Source organism: Rhea americana, unplaced genomic scaffold, assembly GCF_003343005.1.
Source record: "Rhea americana isolate MKP2758 unplaced genomic scaffold, rheAme1 scaffold_127, whole genome shotgun sequence".
Taxonomy (NCBI): Eukaryota; Metazoa; Chordata; class Aves; order Rheiformes; family Rheidae; genus Rhea; species Rhea americana.
In genome coordinates, this window is record NW_028185339.1 from 597,805 (window position 1) to 605,035 (window position 7,231).

Genomic DNA, 7,231 nt, shown 5'->3' on the forward strand with positions numbered 1-7,231 from the left:
CTGCTTATGCTGGTTTCTTTTCCTCTCTTTTGCACATCTTTCCTTCATTGCTCTCCTTTCCTAGTTGCGTCAGTATTAAGTGTGGTGTGTAGTGTAGGGTTGATGTTTCTGGCTGATAGTGTTCCTTAGGTGGCTGACCTCTTTTGTTTTGCTTGTTTGTTTGCGTTTAATTTTCTTTCTTTCTTTTTTTTTTTTTTTTTTTTTTTATAGTATAACCTGATCTCCTCTGGACTGTTACCAACTCAAAATTTATTTGTATGAGTCTAAAATGAGTTAGAAAACATTTCTTGTATGATTCTATTGTGCAAACTGCTATATCCCAGGAAGCCTGATAGTGTTGAAGGTTTCTCCTAAATCAAAACCTACGTGAACTGAACCAAGTTTAAAACAGGACCTGTCAGAAAACTTATGTATAATCACATTAGACATGTATATTTTTGTGGACATTTTACTTAAAATGTTGTTACTATAAAGATATTTTCTTGAAACTTATCCCTTTATTAAATTATTTTTCTACTGGAATTGATTTTTTTTTTCTTTTCTGTGGTCAGTATTGGTGTTTTTTACTGTGACATCCTTGACAGTGAATGTTGTCCACACAGCAAAACAACTTGAATTCTAACTACTCCTGGGGTTAAAGAAAGAGCTACTTCAGACAAAAGGCATGATTTGCTGGTTAGAGAGTCTTCGTGCTCCAGGGGGAAGGGATGTCCCGTAGTATACAAGGTCTCCCTCCCACCTTTCGTTGCATTTGGACCCTCCTTTTTCAGCTGTTTTCCGTGAGCTCCAAGTGCAAACAACTTCACCTGAGTGCCTGTTGTTTGATAGCAGAGCAGGTTAGAAAAGCTGTTTGTTGCTGRCACCTCTTTGAGGCAGACAAATTGAGGTCTTTTGCAAAAGCAGCAGTAAGGTTAGTGGTTGGCTTGAGATTTAGTCCTGCCAGCCTGTGCTGCATGTGAGTGATTGTAAGATGAGTGTAATAATGTCTAAGCTCCATGAGGGATATCAGTTGTTGGACAAGAGGAACACATGAGCCTGCAAGTGGATTATATGGAATATGGCTGCCACAATTTTTTTTTTTTTTTTTTTGCTTTTTTTTAATTCAAACATTAGCTTTTGCAGCCCAGGATAAATAACCAGCAGTAGGGAATCAGATCAGTGTGTGCAGTAATGTGCACACAGAGTGTGGTGCAGGCATGTTGGTTGCAGGGACAGGCTGTATCCGGCCCCTGCTTTGTGCAAGCCTRTTCCTCTGCTGTTTGGGAGCCCTCATGGGGAGTCTGAAGCTGGGCTGGAGGATGGGAGTTMAGGAAGATCTGTCCTACTAATGGCAATGGTTGGAAACAGTAGCCTAGAAACTACTTTAGCAGGGGATAGGTGGGGAAGGAATGCTGATTATTCAGGCAGAATTTATTGAAGCTGGTGGATGATCATTTCACATCTCTATGACTGAGGGCAGGAGAAATTAATTTCAGGATTTGTATATGTGAGACTGTTTGGGAGCCTTGCCTGTTTGTGTTGGAAGGAGATGCCTCTATTTCTTGTATGTGATATGATACACTGCTGATATATGTCTACATATCAGTAGAAAGTCCCTGTCTGAGCATACAMCCTTACCCAAAAAAAGAACAGAATTACCCTCAATTCTGAAAGGAAGCAAGGCTGAAGGGGTAAAGGCCATACTTGCAAAGGAATTTAAGCAGACACCGGCATAACTCTGGTTATAACTCAGAGAATTCCAGAATGCTTATTTCTGACTTTAAAGTTCTGGCATGTTCATTGCAGAATAGAGATTCGATCACCAATTCACTGGCTCCTACAGCTGTCTGTAACGTTCCCAGCCTCCTCTAAGTTGAGCTTGGTTAAAACAAAAACACAAGTTGGGAAAATCATTCASTAGCTGTTGGCATGTGTGGGAGTTGGGCAGAACAGAACCTCCTTTTCCCTGCTCAGTGTCAGCACTTCATACTTGTATATGAGATATGCTAAAATACTTAATTGCCTAGAAATTTATTTTGATTTCCCTTTTCAGGGAGCTTGGGGTAGACCCTTAAGTGCTTGCTTCTGAGAGTGCTGCTCTCAAGACCCAGGTCATGGAAGTGGGTCCCTAGGTCTAACTTGCAAAGAAAGGAAGGGTTTTAGAAGAAAATATCRCTTCCAAAAGTAAATACATTTTCTATGTAGAAACCTGGGAACTCCACTGAATTGTAAACTATCAGCGAGTTTTAAGAGCTGGTGTAAACCTCTGTTAAAGCTGAAAAGGCTTAATTCATTGATCTTACTAGCTATTCCAAATTTAATCTTGGGCTGTCAGAGGCAGAAGATGCTTTAATCTTCAGTGCTAAGTAGCCAGTGTACTTCATTTTTCTGGGTCACACCTGGGATGAAACTGAATAGTTTTTTGTTTGTTTGTTTGTTTTTTGTTTTTTTTTATCTTGGCAACTGATTTTTCTAAGGTTCCCTGCTACTTTACTTTTCAGAAATGTTGTGCTAACATTCTGTGGGGAAGGACAAAGATTCCTYTCCTATCCATTTGACAGATGCAGGCTAGAAGTATTTCAAGATGAAGTAATTGCATAGGAAGTGCATTGTTACCTTATGGTCATAAGATCAGCCAATGGTAAGTTAAAGTAAAGTGTGTTCAAAAGCTCACGCAGGAGCTGATGAGACCAAGACAACAGCTACAAGGGATATAGAAAGATGTCAGACTGGAAAAACGTTTTGGCCTTAAGTCTTGATCAGCTATTTTAGAATTGGCTTTCAGCACATAYCCTATGAGCAGCAGGAAATTCTCCCAGGAGCTCAAGATGCTGATTCACTAGAGAAGACAAAAATAAAGCCTGCTGTGTCCTGACTGAATTAGTGAAGTAATCAAAGGGAGGGATAACACATAGTTGATGGCTGTCTCATTAGCAGGTATCTACTTTCCTGTGGTGTGTTTGCTTACTGCTCTTGTAGATACCGCAGAGGTACTTGATGAGCAGGTTCCAAATGCAGCAGGCTAACATCAGTAGGTGATAATTACAGCCTTTGGTTTTCCCCCATGCATACCCAAGAACATGATGTTGGCAGCAGTGGGAGATGGTTCAAGCTGTGCCATGTTCCCGGGAATGATCCCGGGTTCTGTCAGCTCCTGTCACTGCCGGGTACAATTTTAATCTGTCTGCTCAATAGGCTGCTCCTTTTCCTGGGGCATTGCTTTCTTCCCTTGTCCCCTCCTCCCTCTTCCTCCCCCATTAGACTCTTCTCCCAGCAGAGCACTAGCTGGAAAAACAAGGCACCTTCCTTGTCTTGATTCTACTGTCTTCTTCCTCTTATTCCATCCTATTGTTCCTCAAACTAGAGGAAAAAGATTTAAAGCTGGTCATTTTGGGGGTGTACTTCAGAGGGATTCTCTGGTTTCAGCCGCAGTGAAGGGCTCCTGGTTTGACTCCTGTTCTTCAGAGAGCACTGCTCCTGGAAAAGGCCTTGCCAAAGTCATCCTTCTGCAGCAGCTCCTGCTTGCAAGCTTTGAACTGCCTTGTTACTAGAAGCAAAGGATGTTGATGGGATGAAGAACTATGTACTGCAATCACCTGCTGAATAGCCTGCTTTTCCCTCTAGTCAATGCTGTCTGGGTTGGAGAGGCTTGTCAGGTCTGAAATGAGATGTAGCAGTACTTACCTTGTGTGTAGTCAGAAATCCTGCTAGTGATTCAGTGGATAATCTTCTCTTTGAGTCTTCATGGAGTCAATACTCTAAAGTACTTAGAGATACTGTTCCTTGCCTCAGATATTAACTGAGCTTCTGTGGAATTTTGTTGGCTACAGTCTGGTTTAAATTCTCCATCATGAAATGCGCTTGTGTTTGTCATGTTTCTAGGCTATGAGGTGGATTTGTAAGAGTGAGCACATAGATAAGCTCCTGCTTCAGGGCTGATTTCATTTCAGCATCAAGAAAAACAAGCTAAATTTTTATTCCTGGGGATAAGAGTTCCTATGTACGTGATGGGAAGGGTTCCTTCCCTCTTCCTGTTCCCTTCCCCCTCTCTTCCCCTCCCCTCCCCAGTGCAGAAATACTTAATAAAACTGGCATGAATCAGGGAATAAATTTAAAGCATGTAAATGAAAGTGCCYTACAGCTTTGTTATGAGCTATTCCTGCTTGAAGAAAGCACTGTATGAGCGGTCAAATKTAATTTGACTCATGCCTTGATTTCACACCTCTTCTTGCTGTACCTTAACTTCTTTGATTGTCTATATATAAGATGTCACATAAGAGAGGATGAATTTATCATGAAGATTTATTTGTAACGGAGAGATGAAGGAGGTATCTGGCGCTTGGGAGTTTCATATCGTGTTGCACTTTTGGAACACACATGGAGCATTTAAAGAAGTATCACACTGTAGAGCATAGTAGTAAATTGCTATAAGGATGGACAGCAGTTTGCCTATGCTGCAAGGATTCTGAATAGAGATCCATTGAATTTGTAAGGTCTCTTTGGTACAAGACACATGCAGGTATAAAACATTCTAGCCAGAGACCTAGACAGTAGCTTTACTGAGGGAAAACATTCTGGTCATTTGTTAAAATCCATTGGGGTGCTGGAAAATAATGTGGGAATGAAGAATTGTGTTATATTGACAGCTGAGTTGAGAAACTTACCTCAAGCTGTTTGTTTGATGCCTTCAAAGGTTTATCCTACAGTCCTAAATAAAGTTTTGCCCCTGATGGCAACCATTTGAAAACTTTTTCAAGTTTAGAATGCAGCATCTACCTCAAATGGCTTGGCTTTGCTCTGTCTTGTAATACTCCAACTCTTGAGACCAATTTTTTTCCATTACTGATAGTCACTTTTAGCAATTTGTTTCCGAGGGGAGGTGAAAAGGTGCTGAGGAACACACTGACACCTTTCCCGGTTTGTGCCTTGTTCCCCAGACCCTCCTTGGTTTTCGGGTATGATCCTTCAGTAGTGAGGGCTGCAGTGCTGAGAGTCAGAGCACAGTGTTGAGTCCAGTTGCAGTTCATGTGCTGATCGCCTTAGAGTGTGACCTCTAGAGAGAAACCACTTTGAGCTTGAGTCCTGGACACTGGCTGGAATGGAAACTCAAGTGCACTAGATAGGTTGTTGCTGTCAGCTGACTCAATTCCTGCTCATGTAGCCCCATAAAAATCTCTGAAAGCTTGAAGTGACCAAGTTCAATTGCTACTCTGAAATTTTGATGCCTAATGTGGATGGATTTGGTGGTGGATTTGGAGGATGAATTAACTCATGGATATATAACTTTTTCAGAGAATTGAGGCAGATAAATGTTTACCACTCTGCGGCCCTGTATAAAACTCAGTATCATTGGTATAGGATGGACTTAGGCCCCTTTGGGAGTCATAATTTGCCCTCATATAAGTAAATAACTTTTTAGAAGCAAGACTTCAACCTTTAGACAAGTATTGTTCCTTTCATTTTACAGCTGTGGTAGGTGAGCAAGACGTCTAAGGTCACAGCACAGGGTAAAGAACAGACCCCAGGAACTAGAATTGCTTTTGCTTTATTAACGTCACAAAACTATTTCTTAAAACTGCAGCTGGTGTCTGATAAGTATAACATTTGGCTAAAGTTTCATAAGAAGGCGCTGAAGGCAAGGCAGATTAGGTCCTGATTGTATCTGGCTATCATATATGCACTGAAAATGCTAAAGCAATTTTAACTTCAAGTGACACTAAAGTCATATTAATACCTTTCACTAAACCACTTTTTACTGCTGTATGAGCATTAACAAATAGTCCCTTGCATCTTAGTTCTAAATGAGCAGCAGTGCATATAACGTTGCTGCCACTTTATTATCCTATATTTAACATGGCCATGATTACATGGAGATCTACAAGGAGAAGCGGTTGATCAGCAGTTCAAGTTCTCAGCAGAGAAATGGCACCAAAATAGTTGTAGTGTTGTTTCTAATTGCAACGGATGAGCAGCCTGGCTCATTAATCCTTGCTATCAGCAGCACATAGCTTGTCTGCACGAGAATAGCCCTGATCTCAGCAAACCTGCATTCAGCCTTGGGGTTCTGTTTTCGACGTATTTGGATAAGACAGGCTTCCAGTAGATGCCCAAAGGGACTTCCGCTTGGCCGAGCTGACTTTATATGGCGGAGATAACTTGGAGCTCATCAGGCTTTGCATCATTTCAGAGATGGCTGCATGCAGCAGTTTGCACACCTTCCAACTTGAGGCTGCGTGACTGAGCAAGAGTGCTGCTTTGGCAAGTCATGCAGCAGGCCCTGCCTGGTGTAGGCAAGCTCATGTGTTCCTGCTGCTGAGCCCAGTATGGTTGGGCCAGTACCTCTATGTGCTCAGAGGCTGGCCGGGCTGCCGCTCTGCCAGCGACTGTCAACTGTGGCAGTGTGAGTACCTGTCTGATGGGAACAGCGCTCCCCTTGTCCTCCCTGCCTCCCCAGGCTCAGCTGACATAGCTTTACATAGGTTAAAGCCTTAATTTTAAAGCAAGAGGGCAAGAATTGTTACGTACAGGGCCTATGCACTTTTTGAGGTTTTTTTTTTTCCTGGGCACCTGATCAAAGCTTTCCCAGAGGCTATAGCTGGCACTGTTAACCAGCAAAATCCGTGTTTTCTTAACATTGTTGGTGACTTCAGTCTAAGCAGTGTTTGCAGAAATTTTCTCTTAAGTGACTATGTGAGCTACTCTTGAAAACTGAACCTGACATTCTAATAACACTCAGTACTGTTACAATGATCTTGAAATGCTCGCGATAGGGGTTTAGAGTCAGGTACTACACAGAAGAGAAAATTGAGACCAGAATCAGGCAATCTCTGGAAATGCTGTTGCTTAGGGTGTAAGCTGTACTTTGTGTTGTGCCATTCTAAACTCTCAGAGGAGATACCAAGATACTACCTGCCTGGTGTTACATGGCAGAGAAGTTGTGCAAAGATAARGATTGTAGTGACAGGGCAAGTACATGTGCAACGGTACTGCTGTTTTGGCTGCTAAATAGGAATTTAGACTTCTGCACCCATATGGCACCMAAATGACAGTATTGTACAATCAAAGTATTGTATAGGCAGGAGAATTGATTTTTGGAGCAAGTTAATGCCTATTGAAGGCTAGGAATGTTTTCCTAGTCTATTTTCTTCATTTTAATTACACACATACTATTGGCTTTGAACACCAAATGGCTAGACAGCAGCATCTTATAGCACAGCCCTACTCAATGGAAATATGTCAGCTAAATATTCAC